The 16,123-nt window shown below is 38.9% G+C and overlaps 1 protein-coding gene across 5 annotated transcripts in view; it reads right to left on the reverse strand.

Moving 5' to 3' along the window:
- Nucleotides 1-16,123, reverse strand: part of LOC116314030 (alpha-1,3-mannosyl-glycoprotein 4-beta-N-acetylglucosaminyltransferase C-like) — a 74,585-nt gene that overhangs the window by 35,956 nt on the left and 22,506 nt on the right. The window lies entirely within an intron of this gene.

Here is a 16,123-nt window from a genome sequence, read left to right on the forward strand (position 1 = left end):
TTTGTGCATTGAAACTAATGAAAGGATGCTTAAAAGTCTATTCACAAACTTAAGTTCAAGAGGATTAAATTCAAAGTAACACCTACAAAACTATGGGTAAGTACCAGGATGCGTTTTAAATTATATCATTTTTCATGCATTACAGCAGCGCAGTAAAGATGATAACTAGCAAGGACTGTCGGGAATGTCCTGAGAAAACAGGACATTGTGAGCAGGAAAACGCTGGAGGAGTGATGAGCTGCCAGTCTGAGTAACAGTGAAGTTGTAAATGATAGCTGCAGTCTGTAATTATTTACATCAGTCTAAAAAAAAAAGGAATGTCAGTTATTCACGAGATGAAGCGAAGCAACGGTGAAACAAGATGCTTTCCAGGAGCAAGTCAACCCCTCACATGTCTGACTGATGAGCATTCTGGGAAACATCAGTCTGAACTCCCGGTGATCTCCAAAGGATTTATTAGCATTCTATTATGTTCATCTTATAGTAGCAGCTTCCTGTGCACACTTTTGGCAGACAGCTGAGAAATGATGGCTTGCTGTTTTTCTGCACTCTCTAGCTACATTTACAATGTGGGTTTTTGGGCTTGTTTCCAAATTACTGCTCCTGTCTGATTTTTTGGATCACTGTTTACATCTCTGCTTGGATGTAATAAATATCTGATATGAATGTGGGCTGACAGCAGTGTCACGAAGCGTTCAAGGGATAAGAAAAGCCTCCACGCTTTTACTGCTCAAATTAACACCCAAGGTAGTGATAACCAAAATCATGACCGCACGCCAGGAAGAAGATGGATGAATAAAAATTCTGAAATTCAGACTTGCATTTATGGAACAGGTATAATAAAGTTACCGCCCTCCACTACTATTACAGATGATATCATGAGTTAGGCACAATGTTTAAAGTGTAAGGAGCAGCATGCATGCAAACCTGCTAAACTGAGTAAGTAAAATACAAAGTAGGACGGATGCTTTATCAAACAGCAGGACACCATCTGCACCATCCATCCATTTTTTGCCGTCGGTCTGGGCCTTGGGAATTGGAACAGCAGTCTGTGAAGAGATGCCCACACCTCCCTTTCCACGGCTACCTCTCACCAAAGAAGTGGAAGGGGTCTCTCCTCAAGCAACTAAGAGGAGACCCTAAACCTACATGTTGAAGAGATTATGACTTTTGGCTGGCTTGGGAAGGCCTTGGCATTCCCCCAGAAAAGCTAGAGGGTGGTGGCTGAGTAGAGGTCTGGGCATCTCTATAGACTGCTGCCTCCCTAGACCCAGATAAACAGCAGAGGATGGATGGATGGATTTTTATATATTATCCTGACCACTTCTATTAAAGGCACAATTGTGTAACTGTTACCCAATGAATGTTTTAGGGCCACAGCTCTGTTGGGCCCTGTTTATTCTGGACAATCTAAAAAGTACTGGCTTGTTCTTAGTTTATGAAACATATGCATAAGCCCATGTTTATGGAAGGGAATTAAATCAGATAGGGAAAGGCTGCAGGTGGAGGGTTGATTGCTTACAGCAAGTCTTTTTTTTTTTTGCCTTATAGATTTTGGGTGGATGGATTTTAGCTAATGTAGCTTTAGGCTAAGTAAGACATTTTGTTGTCAAGACTGAACTTCAGTACTCGCTGTGAAACACATCTTATGAAATCCACACAAACATATTTATATTTGACATGATCCTGTCTCACTTTGGAAAACATGTCTGACTCCAGGGGTTTTAAACTGTCATCATGAGGTTTCCTCATCATGCTGACACGAAAATTGTCCGACGGACACAGTTTGTCGGTAATAAAATGAGCCTTTAACGTGTGTGAAAATGTCACATGAAGATTGTTGAGTGGTTTTGATGGGAATTTCATATTTGAGATTAGATGAAATTGGAGTGGATTGGATTAGACTGGATATACCTATAATAAATTAAGTTAGACGAAGAAAAAAGAAAAAAAACACGACTTACGGACTTTTATATAAGAGGATTTGCTGTTTGGTCCTCTAAGACGAAAAGAAGTTGAAATGCTAAACCAAACTGTCCTACATCACTTCTAAATTCTTTTTAAATTAGTTGCAATAAATGTATAGATGAATATTAATCAGCTAATACTTAGCTGTTGTAAGCCTCCTTGTTCCTAAAGATTTCATCAGCATTAACACAGGATTGTTGGGGTGGGATTTTGTTTGTGTGTTCTCAAAAGGATTAGCTGAGGACATCCCACAGTCTCACAGTTTATCTTTCTGCTTTAAAGTGGAGATGTGGATGTGCTGGGAGAAAAGGTTTCTCTTTTTTCTTTCTTGGCAGAGAGCAGCAGAATCTCGCTCCCTGACGGTTTTTCTTCACAGAGGCGCCGTTTTGATGAGAAGAGAAAGTGACAGAGAAGGACCTGCACATCAACCTCAGCTTCATCAATTAAGATTTTTAAGCCATCTGAAGTTACTCTCATTTCGAGTCTGAGAACTGCACGCCTGCCTGGAAGAATAATGAGAGGATGACTCTACCAGAGGTTTACTTCGAGTATAACAATTCACTGCAGGAAGTGTAAACCATCTTCTCTCTGCTGACCGGATCAATTCTAATTTTGTTCCTAAAGTCAATACTTCCCTCATATCCCCCTTTTTTTTCCTGCAACGACCTTATTTATTGGACCTTTGTGTGGATGTAGAGGGTTAAATTCAATCTGATTTTCTCACTGATCTCATAATGTATGATGCATTTTCGTACAGTTCTCACTTCCACTTTGTGATCTGATCTGGCACCTTTTTTGTTCAAAGACACATATCTCGTCCACTGTGATTCTGTTTCTCATCTTTAGGGAGACCTCTTTATGTAACACTCTACTGTGGGCTCCTCTGTGAAATGGCATGATGGCATAACTCTATTAAACAAACCTGTTCAATTCACAGCAAAAATAAAGATGAAAATTTACATTTTTTCGTGAAGGGTTGATGCTGCTTCACCTTTCAAGGCTGAGTTGGAAAGAAATTTCCATATTTGAACTCCTGAGATCAATAACTCCTAAGAAATGTTATTAGAAGACAAACAACGCCTATTTTCAACCATGTCAGTAAGGCAGACATGCTGGCAGCACAGGTGACTATGTTTAGGGACTGTTTACATTTCACGCTGCAGGGGGTCCTGTTGAGTCACACGGTCTATAAATGTGACTTTAACTGATTTTGAGATCGTCTGTGCATTTTACAGCCTTTGATTTTCAGTTATAGACTACGCACATATGGGGGAAATTTTAATTACAGTGAATATCTAACTGAAAGTGCAGTAACCAAATTTAAAGAAGTTCATTTAATGCGAGGCAAAGTAGGGCTCCTACATCTTGCTGACAGTATGTGAGAGCAAAGTTAATAATGTATATGTGTCTTTCATGGGGTTTTTTTTCTGTATTGCACTTTTTTTGCAGTCTTTGTCTCTGAAGTTTGCCCAGTGGCCCAATAGTGTGGTTTACACACTTGTCTAACTTGTAAAAGATCCCTGGTTTAGTCCTAGGAGGAAGCCCAGATCTCTTTGGAGTTGTTTTGAGAAGTGCATCTGGCATATGGCATCTGCCAAATCAAACATGAGGAGTGACATCTTGTCAATAAGCGAGCGGCTGAAAGAAGGTTTCATTCACAGAATGTCACCTCCTTCCTTCCCTTATTTTTTATATTATTTATTTATTTATTCAGTTTTACTTTAGTTGCCCTAACATGCAGAAATAAAAGTATACTCAAACTTGGAAAAACTATCTGTCTTCATTCATTTATATTCAGGATGTACATGAAGCATGTTTAACCTTTGCAGTATTTATCTAAAACCTTAAAGTAGCCGTTGAGGTGTTTTAGGGTGGGTGCTGGTTTACCTTTAACCTTGATGGGTTTTTTTTTTTTAGCCTGAACTTCATTTATTCAAGAACCTTTGCCTTTTGCCAACCTGTCATTACATATAGGAACGGGGTCTTCACAACTTGCTGGTGCACTGGTGTTACCTGAAAGTACAGCCAAGTCCCAGATGAACTTGAGCTGATAACAACATAATACAAAGATGTTTGGACCGACCCCTTCATCCCAGTCCCTGGGACTCGCCACTAGCTGTTCTAGAAGTTAAGAAGCCTCATGGAAGAAGGGCGAAATATCCACTTGCCTTTTTCAAGCTCTCAGCACTACTATAAACAAACAAGTTCTCACTCCCAAAGCGTAATATTTTACGCTAGGTGACAAATCGTCAACATGTTACGCTTCGGGCACCCAACACGTCCATAAATGACGAGATCGGAAAAAAAATGAGGAAACATGGAAACCGTTTGGAATCAATCTACACATGTTCGTTCATTTTACTTAAATCGCTTTGAAAAACACTATTTAACATCATTAAAGTGCTGGTTAGGGATAGGGTTAGAGCTGGAATACATGACTGGAACGTATATTACTGCGGGACTGTCATTCTACTGGGTGTTCAGTATCTGAACACCCATCTAAATATTCTTGCAGACTACAAGAAACCACCAGCTCCTAACATTGCTTAGATGCCAACACGCAGACATTATCTTCTTTCTGATTTGTAGAGACCTTGGCTTGAGGACAGCTGGATTCAAACCATCAGATCTGACACAAGAAAAGTAATTTTAAAGAACAATTCCCACTGTAACCCCTTTAAAGTATGTTGGGAGTTTCATTTTTTTATAGTCTAGCAGCTCTAAGAATGTGGTGAGCCAGCGCCTTTGTTCAAATAGAAAATAACTCTGTAATGCCTTTTGTTTCATGCTGCCAACATTCACGATAATCAAAAGGATCTCTCAGGAAACTTTGAAACTGGGTCCTTCACAAGGTGTGGCTGTCTGGCAAACCTGCCACCAACAGAAGAGACAGGCTGAGCTTGTTAGGACTGGAGGAGCTGCGTATTGTATATAGCTGCCAACTGGGAAACTTTAAACATCGCAGCAAGGCAAACTTTGCATCATCTTGCATGCAATAATCTCAGAACAATTGCCAAAGCATACTGCCCCAGTTTAAGCACATTCTGCTTTATATTATGCATGCCTGCAAGCTGAAAGAAAAGAATCCTCTACTGTTAAACTGTATTTGAATCTGTATGCTGTCTGCTTTTATCCTTTACTTTTTTATGGATTTTATTTTTCTTTGCTTGTCTTGTGTAGTAGGGGAATTACAACACTGAAAGGAAAGGGTGATATGTAGGAAACATGTGCTTAGAAATAGGGTCTGGTGTGGAATAATGCAGTTTGTCCCACCTACTCACAGACAAATAGTAGAGGTCGACCTTTTCCTTTCCCGTGTCTTTCCTATCAAACACGACCGGCTGCGAAGTTAAACGTGACTAAAGCCGTCCACAGTTTAATGACTGAATCAGCAGAAGGCCTTGTGAAATCTGTGTTCTTAATGAAACCTGAAAGCCAACTAACAAAGTCTCAACAGACAGAAAAAATGATGCATTCAGGTGCATCTTGCAGACTTGTAAAATTAAACATTTTCAATTCCCCATTCCTTGAATTACTGTCAATGTTCCTATGTTGTGACTTGATGACTACTGTTTTTAAGCCTCTAGTTTGGAATTTTGGTCATCACCGTCCTGTTTTTTGCAATCCAGTGTGACAAATAATATGTGGCCCTCTGAATGGCGAATGGAATGAAAATAGTATAAAATGATACAAAAGTCACCACAAACTAGCGTGAAAGTGTGTGAGGCTCACCCAACATTACGCAAATTACATTTATTGACGGTCAAGGAACCAAACTATTTTGGTAACTAAAATATAATTTATAACTAATATGGTAGTATTTTAACACCCGAAAATAGATTAACTGGGGACTGATCAACAACAAATTACAGTGATGTCATCACAGAATAGAAATAGTAGTCAAAGGGCGCAGAGAAGAAGAAGAACCTTAAGAGGCTAAAATTTAAAGCAGAGTATATCTGGAAAATATTACCAGTATTTTACTTCTTCCACATTTTTTCATGTTTTTCATGTTTTAAATTCAGTTTTCTCCTCCAAATTCTACACATAATACCCCATAAAGACAAAGTAAAAAAAAATATTATTGGAAAAAGCATATATAATATGTACATAAGTATTCACAGCCTAGATTCAATACTTAGTTGAAGCACCTTTGGAAGCAAATACAGCCTGAAGTCTTTGACTATGATGCTACAAACTTGGAACACCTATTTTTGGGCAGTTTCTTCCATTTTTCTTTGAAGAACCTCTCAAACTCAGTCAGGATCAGGAGTGTCGGTGCACAGCCATGTTCAGATCTCTCTAGAGTGGGTTCAAGTCTGGGCTCTGGCTGGTTAACTCGTGGACATTTACCCAATAGTCCTGAAGGCACTCGCTTTGTTATCTTGGCAGTGTCCTTAGGGTCATTGTCCTGTATGAAGCTGAACTTTCGCCCTTGTTGAAAGTCTAGAGCGCTCTGGAGCAGGACATCATCAAGGATATCTTTGTACATTGCTACATTCATCTTCCCTTAACTTTGACTAGTCAGTGTCCCACTTCCTGCTACTGACAAACATCTCCACACAATGCTTCAATGTAGAAATGGTACTGGACGGGTGATGAGTTGTGCCTTGTTTCAGGAAAAAGAGTTCAATTTTTGTTTCTTCAGACCAGAAAATGTCGTGTCTCATTGTCTGAGAGTCCTTCAGGTGCCTTTTGGCAATCTCCAGGCTGGCTGTCATCTGCCTTTTACTGAGGAGTGGCTTCCATCTAGCCACTGTACCACAAAGACAAATATTGGTGGAGTGCTACATAAAATGTTTTCCTTTTGGAAGGTTTGCCTCTCTCCACAGACTAATGCAGGAGTGCTTTCAGGTCCTTGGTCACCTCGCTGACTAAATACCTTCTACCCTGATTGCTCAGATTGGCTGGGCGGCCAGCTCTTAAAAGAGTCCTGATGTATCGATATATCTATCTTTGGGCAATAAGCATCTATCAATGACTTCTGTAGCCGTAAATCTTTCTACTCTAGTTCTGTCAGGAAGTTCACTGCATAACATTACAATGTAGTGATTAGAAGTGAAAAATTACAATACAATGAAAGCTTATAATGTTAAAAAGCATATATAAAAATTTCCATCATCATTGCCACACCAGTGGGCCAACTGTGGGAGAAATAGGAATAAAAGAAACAGACTGACCAATTTATCGTAGGACATATTTTTCAGATTAAAAATACCCCAAAGGCCCCCTCAGTCACTTACATGCAAACTAAAATCATTTCTCAAATTTATTTCACATACTGGAGGGCCAAAGTAAAAAAGAAAAATAACTATTTTATTGTAAGCATAGAATATATCTGGTTAGTTGTGTAAAGTTCATTTCAAATTGCAGTTTGACACACTTAAAGCTAGATCCTGAGTGCATTTCTGCTTTATGCTTCTACTTTTAAAATGTCCTTAAGGGCTGTTTTGCAGAAGAAGAACTCAATGAAGTCAAGGGTAAAAAAATAATAGAATGAAAGAAGCCAGCATACTTTTCTTTGTCTACATATGGCAGTCGGGGAAAAAAAAGAAGATGGGCAGCAGCTTTTCACTCTGAGAATTCAAGAGCCTTTTACTGTTTTTCTCTTCTGAAATGACTCAACATAGATGGCGAAAAGCATGAGTTGGAAGGGCACTGGAATGAGAAGTAAATCTTCCTTCACAGAAGTAAATCACTTATGTTGTTATTTTCGCAAGAATTTCTCTTCTATTAAATAGTATTTGATCATACTTATTAATTTAAAGTGTTAAATAAATCTTAAGGATTAAAAAATGTCCTTTAAATTTTTTTTAAATAACTCTAAAATGTAAAGAATCTGCTATTGTTAATTTACACATGTGGTCTTCCTACCGTGACATCTCAAAATGTCTTCCTCGAATAAGGAATTATTTGTTTTAGTTAGAACTGCTGTGGCCTTACCTAAGCTTGCACTACTTGCAGTGCCCTACCAACTGTCCAGATGCTGGTGCTTGTTGCATTCAAAATGAATGAATGCTGAAAGTTTCTAATGTTCAAAGGTTATCATATTGACTACATATTTTGCTGAAGAGGAGGAACCCTGTCAAAAATTTAGAAAACACAGAAAAACTATCACTGAACCACATGATAGAGTTCAAAGTAAACAAGGGTTACGTACAATGCCAGAGCCTGGAATATCCAGAATAGAAAGCAATTGTTGATTACAAAGTGATGTGCAGTGAATGAAGGATTTAGACTTGGACTAAGAGCACAAAAAGAGACATTGAAGTTCACATACATCTCCAGATAATACGTAAGATGGACCACCAGCAGGTGATACCTGTGGTTGCAAAAAGACGTCTGATCCTGTAAACATCTGTGGGAAAACAGGACTTGACTCTAACCTTAATGAAAAATGTTCTGGTGACTTTATGGGCTCTGTCATTCATTTTTGGGTAATACTAAGAGAATTACCATTATTAAATTATGTTAATTCAAAGACTCAGAAAGAAGGTATTGGCCATTGACTAATGACTTGTGATTAATGGGTTGCAAGACAAACAGCACATCACAATCAGATCCACACTTCACTCATCACAATCCAGTTTGAAAATACAGATGATGGTGAGGACAAATATCACTCAGGCTGGTTTCACTAAGTCATAGGTGTAAAGTAATGAAAAAGGGAAGAATAATCCAACAGAAACTAAGACAAAAGGACACTTGACTTCCGTACACAAACTTCTTTCTGAAACTGAACAAGTCGCCCCCTGCTGGTTATTAGGAAGAATGCGGGTTTAAAGAAGCTCCCCTCTGGCTTCACTTTTCAGACCCAGAGGCTATATTCATCTTTTATATACAGTCTAGGAATACTACTCGATATTCAGCTGGAAAACATGATGGCACTACTCTAAACCAAGTTAACACTGATACACAGCGCAGCGCTACTGCAGACAGTAAAAATGGAAAAGAAGAAAATAGAATTTGAGAGCTCAGTAGCAGGCAGGCGTCTGTTATGAAATCCTCCCTGGGATTTGCAAAATGAGGGGTAAAAGCAAGCTCTGAATGTCAAATGCTTATCTGATCCAATCACTGACGGGTTTCAGTTTTTGAAGAGCATATCCATGCTAATTAATGCAATAATCCCTGATCTGAAACACCGTCATACACATGACACAGACCATGTGTTTGACTCGTGTGCTCTTCACAGTTCAGTAGGGTGCTGATATAAATGGAGGATTGATAAGCTTCCATCTGATTGTCCTTCTGGCTTCAAATTTATGGCCCACTCAGTGATTACTGAACTGTTAAGTAACTGATTTGCTCATTATGAACAGCATTATCAATGCTTATCATTCATTTATATTGATTTCTGTTGGAAAAATCTGACTGACTTTTTTGTGGCTGCTTTTTCAGTCCATGACAGTCAGCGCACGTTGGTCTGAGGCATGAATACTCATATATAAATATATAAACCAGTCAGCATAGTATGACTCCGAGGACTGTAATGCTCCTTGGTCAGGAAGATGTCGATTCACTGCAGGGGTCTAAATTATGATACCCATAAATTTGAATATTTCCCCCACTTGTTTCAATGTAGATAACACTTACACACCTCTCTGTGACTGCCAGTAATCTAAAACTAACCTAAAATTTAAAACCTCAGTCATCAGGAAAAAGGACAGTTTTTCAGTCAATCACAGTGAAATGTTAGTCTCAGACTACCTCGCCAATCTGACCTTGTTTCCTTCCACAAGAAGCGGTTTAGAGACTCCTCTGCTGGACAGCCTTCTTTTGACTCTTCTTCTTTATTTACATTATCTGTTAGAAGTCCCTTAATAAGGGTAAATTAAGCATTTTTCACATCATCTGTGATAAAATTGCTTCTCCGTCTCTCTGCCAATACAGCTAGATGTCTGGATCCTCTGACGGTGTGGTCACTTTCAGCCTGCCTGATCGTGTTTGGGAAACAAATGTTCCAGTTTCCTCACAGTGTTTTAAAGTGAATTGCCTCACCTCCACAGAAACCTTGAGTCTTGCTATGATTTGATGCAGAGAAGGTCTGTCATTGCGTAGAATAACAATTGGACTTCTGACACTTCTGACACGATTCTATTTGGTGAATAAAATTCAGCTGGAAACGTGAGGCACAGCAATGGCAGCATTTCTAACAAATGAACAAAGGTTGCAAGTTTATTTCCTTGAACCAACTCTTGATGCATATATCTCTGAACACTTTAACAGGTCATATAACTTAAAAATTTTTAGCTTTGTACAGAGGAGCTCACAGTCATTTAATAATGGAGACTTTGGCAATGTTTCTTCTTTGTACTCCATCATATAACGCTTTGTTATTTCCAGATCTACTGTAAATGACATGCTACCCCAGTGTCCCCTACATACTCCAGTGAGTTTGGACTTTTTAAAATTTTATCTTTAAACACAATTTAATCAAACTCTTCTTCTCATCTCTTCTGTTATATTCCTTTTACAATCAACTTCCCTTTTTTTTTTAGATTTTTAAATGGTTGCCTTAAATTTCTTGTCAACAAATGTCGCAATTTTTCAGACGGAAAAAATTCTTTTGCAAAAGATGAATGGTGCATTTCTCTGATCTTGTCCGCATCCACGTTCCCTTTTTCAGCCTCACGTGACTTTCTCATAATTACTTTTCCCAACAGAGGTGAAAGCGGCTATTTGAATCATTAGACACGGACGCTCGGCTCTCCTCTCTTCCATCTGATATAATCATATATCATCGATTGAGATCATCTCTAAAATGTAACCTTCAGCATGGAGGTGAATCCACTGTGGGAAAGTTTCTTAAAGTGAATAGGGACAAATGTCAGAAAAATCAATTATCATGATATAGTTACTAACCATGGTTGCAAAATATAGGTAGATTTCTTTTAGGTACCAGATCAGCACTACTGAGTATAAAGTCAAATTGCTGCTTTTTCTATCCATTAAGGAGTTTAGCATTAGGACAGCTCTTTCAAAGGATATACGCTTCTTTTCAAACTAGATTATACACAAAACTTTTTTTAAAGGAAGCCAAAAGCACAGATCTATATAAAAAAGGGGCTTTGAAAGAAAACATTCTCCATCAGAATGTGGCATCAGGATCTGCACTTGATAGATGGTTTGCAAGTTGCTCTTTGTTTTCTATAGAGGACATATTCAAGCGTCTGACTGCACAGTAAGCTTAGCATTAAACATATATGATACACAGATATGCATATGGTGGTTTTTGTATGATCAGACTAAAGCTGCTACTAGTGGTTATTATATATATAATGATAATCATAATTATCTTAATCATCAACATTTCTTTTGTCAGTGTCTTTTGAGCTGCTCTCTTTTTTAAACACCACTTTTTTGTCTCTTTTTCCTTTTTTTTTGAGAAAATGTCCTCGAGTTGAAAAAAAACAACATTCTAATAATATTTCATCTTATTGCAAGAGAGATGCACTTCAGAAGAGAAAAAAAGATGACTAAAGATGAAAATTTGCTCAAAATTGCTTTCTCTCTGGACACAAAGATCCAGAGATAATACAACAGAGAGCGAGTAAAATGGATGGATATATTAAAATGCCACAAAACTCTTAGTACTATCATACGAAAATTTGTCAATATTTATAAATACAAAAATGACAGGAAAAAAATCACTCTGCTCTAGAGCTGTGAGGTCAGTACTTACCTTTGCATTTTGATGAAATATTTAATATGATTCATGCTTTAAGATATGTATTTATGGAAACGATATGGCAGAGTTCCCATTGGCTGGTCAGTAATGTCTTGCCCTACCCACTGAGCTACACAGTACCAGAAGTTTTTGGCACTGACAGGCGAAATCAAGAGGATTATGTGCTCCGCCTGCCAACACAGTCTTCTGATCAGAGGCCAGGTAATATCAGACAATCTACATTAATCCTACCCCCCCACCCCTCCCTTGGTTCCTGTTCTCATTCTGGCCGACCTCCTCTCTTACCAGGTTGTTATCAGACGGAGGGATAATTAAGCCTTGTGGGACTACAATAAGCCTTGCTTTTCTAAGTTGTCAAAAGTTAGAGGGAGGCAGACCAAACGCCTTTGAAACACAACCGAAATAAAAGAGCTAATCTGACAGAGACAACAAACGTATTATTGAAGATGCCTGGTTTCCCTTTGACCCTTATCTTACTTCAGGATAAAAGTTCAGTCAGACTTGGGGCAGATTTTGTAATCATAGCCTTCTAAACAAATCTCCAACAAGCAGAAATACGCACCAGCGTTTCTTACTGAAATATGAAAGAACTCCCAAAAATGAAGAATTAGACTTAGACTGAAAGTTTAATATATTGTTAAGTGGGTATAATTGCGGCACTGCCTTAGTCCTTCTTGAAGTCGTAAAAGGGTTAGGGTTTGCTCATGGCTAAATATCAGAGTTGGGAATTTGGGGGGATAGATTCACTTTTGGAGCCAGCCTCACATGACCATCAGTTTTTGGCACTTTTGCACTGAGTTATTTTTTTCATTTCCCAACCTAACTTCAACTCTAAATGGATTTTGGACTCCACACCTACTGATGTGCAGGGACATACAGGATAATACATACAGTACTGTGCAAAGGTCATGAGACAACTCTCATTTCTTCATATTTTGCTTCCAAAAGTTCAGAAGATGATTTTTTTTTTCTTGTCTGTTAATATATTTAACACTAACATATGAATTATTACAGAAAAACAAAGGCATACTGGCATGGTGGCCTCACAAGAAGGTCCTGAGTTCAATTCCACCATCAGGTGGTCTGCATGTTCTCCCTGGATACTCTGGCTTCCTCCCACAGTCCAAAGACATTTAGGTTAACACTACATTGCCCATAGGTGTGATTGCTGGAGTGAATGAGAAGATAGTGAATGGTTGTCTCTGTCTATGTGTTAGCTCTGCGATAGATTGGCGACCTGTCCAGGGTGTACCTTGCCTCTCGCCCTAAGACAGCTGGGATAGGCTCCAGCGCCCCCCGCAAACCTGAAAAGGATAAGTGGAAGCCAATGGATGGATGGACAAAGGCACCAGGGGATGCATCGGCAAGGAACTAACAAGGAACTAGTGTGCAGTGTGTAAAAATAATAGGGAAACTGGACAAGCTGGGGACAAAAGAAGCAGTGGGAAGTAGAGCTGGGCGATATGACCCAAAATTCATATCTCGATATTTTTTAGCTGGATGGCGATATAAGATATATATCTCGATATTTTTTTAAAGCCATAAAGTAAGAACAAAAAGAGAGTTCTTAGTCAAAGCTGTGTCCCAGATGTCACACAGGCACTTTTATTAACATACAGCATAGATGTACATGAATTATGAGCATTTATTAAATAATGATGCTCTATAAATAAAAGAAAACTATGTTGTTTTGTGCATAACAAAGAGCAAATTGTGCAGTCAAAATGTAAACTAACAGACGCTGACCATAATAACAAAGACAGATTTCACAGCTGCTCTGTTCCCAACTTCTACTGCGTGACTGACAGCCTGGAGTTTGAAATCCGCTTCGTAACCATGTCTCTGGACAGGTGCCATTTATGGTCCTTATACACACACAATACGGTAATATTACGTTGAAGCACAGTACGTATCACTCCGCGAGGCTCCTCGGTAGCCGTAATGCTCCGACAATCCATCAAGCGGTGCAGCTCCGTAGCTTACCAAAGTCGAACTAAAACATTTTTTGACAGATTGCTGAGCGCTGTGTATCACATAAAATCGGTTCGCGGTCATCAAGCACAACCAGAATTCATACAAAAGGCGCGCAGTCAACTTTTGAGAAGATGAAAGGATTTCAGGCCGTGCATGGCGTTAGCGTGGCTAGCTCGTTAGCGTGGTTAGCTCGTTAACACGTTGACGCCGTCCAGCCCCACGCACGGGGCAATGCGCAGTAACTCATTAACAGAGGCGAGGTCGAGTAACGTTGCGTAAAGACAAAAGTGGACGAAAGAGAGGCAAACTTGCGGCTCCGCAACTATAATTATAACGTAACATAGACTATATCGATATAAAGGATATTGTCACATCTTATATCTCGTATAAAAATATATCGATATTTTTAAAAATCTCGATATATCGCCCAGCTCTAGTGGGAAGCCTAAGAAAAATTACAGCAGATGAAAATTATCCAAAAGTCATGTCCTTCAGAAACAGCAAAAATACAGAAGCGGCCAGTTCTACCCCTCAGCCTCCTAACAGATGCATTTGTGGTATGAATTTAAAAATCATACGTCACTCTGTTCTCAAGTTATCCCATGCATTGGATAGGAAAGCACACACTACAACATTATCAGTTATGGATCAGCTTCCCAGAGCTGGATCTCGACGTTACTGAAGCAGTGTGGGATCTTCTCAGCAGAGAACAGAACAAAAGGCAGCTTTTAAAGAGCTTTGGAATGTCCTCCAAGAAGCCCGGAGAACTATTCTTCAGGACTTCTTAATGATATTACAGAAAAGCTTGCCTGAGAGAGTTCAGACTGTGTTGAAGAATAAAGGTGTTCAGAACACATCGACTTTCAGGCTTGTTAGAACTGTACAAACTCTTTTCCATTTATGCTTCCACATGCTTCAGTAAATCACTGCACATATTTCCCATTTTATATAAAAATAAGGAAATTGGCGATGGCGCAAGACTCACAAAATATGTAGTTTCTGTATTTAAAAAAAAAAAGAAGACTGTAACATACTGGGTAGTGTAGACCTGTGAAATTTTAATTTAAGTGTATTCTTCCAAGAGAAGCGTTTTTGGCAGGAGGATATGTATTTATGGTAATGAAGGAAGATGACTCTTAATGACATGTGGATGAGTTTTTAATAGTTTCGGGACAACAGTGAAGTTCCATGCAGTTCCACATAAATATGATGTATCAGGCTTTGGTTACAGACAGAAGCTGTTAGCAGTCAGCTTCTGTCAGCTTCTGTAAGAATTATTAACATTTACTGATATCTGACATGCCTAAAACCTTCCTTGGCAAACAAAAGATTGCTGTTTGATTCTAACTGGAGACACAAATACTTAGTGGGGTTGCATCAGGAAGGGTATCTGGTGTAAAAGATGCAGAGCTACCTGTTGTAGCAACCCTTTGTGACGAGGGAGGAGTCAAAAGCAGCTTAACTGAAACCCAACCAAAAAAAAAAAAAAATAGTTTTGGGGAAAATAAAGCCTCAAAGCTTACAGCGGGTTATCTGTTCCTCAATCTCAAGTTTTTATACTAAGCTAAGCTGATTGCAGCTTCATGTTTATTGTCAATCATTTCGTCCAACTCTCACCACGAAAGAAAATGAGCTTTATTTAGATATATAAGTTAGATTATAAGTGCAGCATAAATCTCCTATATACTTTCCTTCCAGGAAAGGCAAAGATTAAGGTCGCACCCTGAAGCAACTGCATACACCCGATCAGCACCAATAATCTTTAAGCATGTCAAAAGTCTTCCTTTTACTGGACACAAACAGCTGTGGGTGTTTATCATATAGGGCAGTAGTTTTGTTTGGTGTTGCTGAGAAATATAGCTTGGAAGTTGAACACATGCTATTTAGATTCAGACGCATCAATTTCGATGAACCTTTAACCCACATTTACAGAACCAGTAGAGCCTGTTTAACTGTTAAATTTGCAGTCATTTTGAGAAAATTGGACTATTATTTCATCTGCCGTTATATTTGGTATAGCTCTGTTCTAGGAATTCCCTGTCATTCTGCAAGCTTTACCTGGAAAGTATAAAAAGGAGGGAGAGCAGGCGCGAAGAACAGAGCAGCCTTCACAGTCAACTGGAAATGGCACTGATCAAGTCAGAAATAACATGAAATAGAGGTGCTGGTGAAGGTGGGTTGCAAAGTGGCTTGCAAGAGCAGCATCAACCATATGCATCTTTTTTAGTTATTATAATAAAGAAAGTCTTTGTCATTGGCAAAATTTTAAGTGGAGTTAAATAAGGCAACAGGGCACAGGAACAGAAAAATGTTGTCACAGGATCTGAGTTCTCAAAACATCTCCTTTTGCCTCAGGTAGGTCAGAACTGATAAGCATTCAAGGGTTTGTAAAAATCAAAGTGATATTCTGCTTGTTTTCTTTAGACTTCTGATTCACCGCCCAATTCCAGAACAAACAGTATTCACAGATTTTGCATACAATTACAGCTGCGA

The sequence above is a fragment of the Oreochromis aureus genome, linkage group 7 (assembly GCF_013358895.1).
Source record: "Oreochromis aureus strain Israel breed Guangdong linkage group 7, ZZ_aureus, whole genome shotgun sequence".
NCBI lineage: Eukaryota > Metazoa > Chordata > Actinopteri > Cichliformes > Cichlidae > Oreochromis > Oreochromis aureus.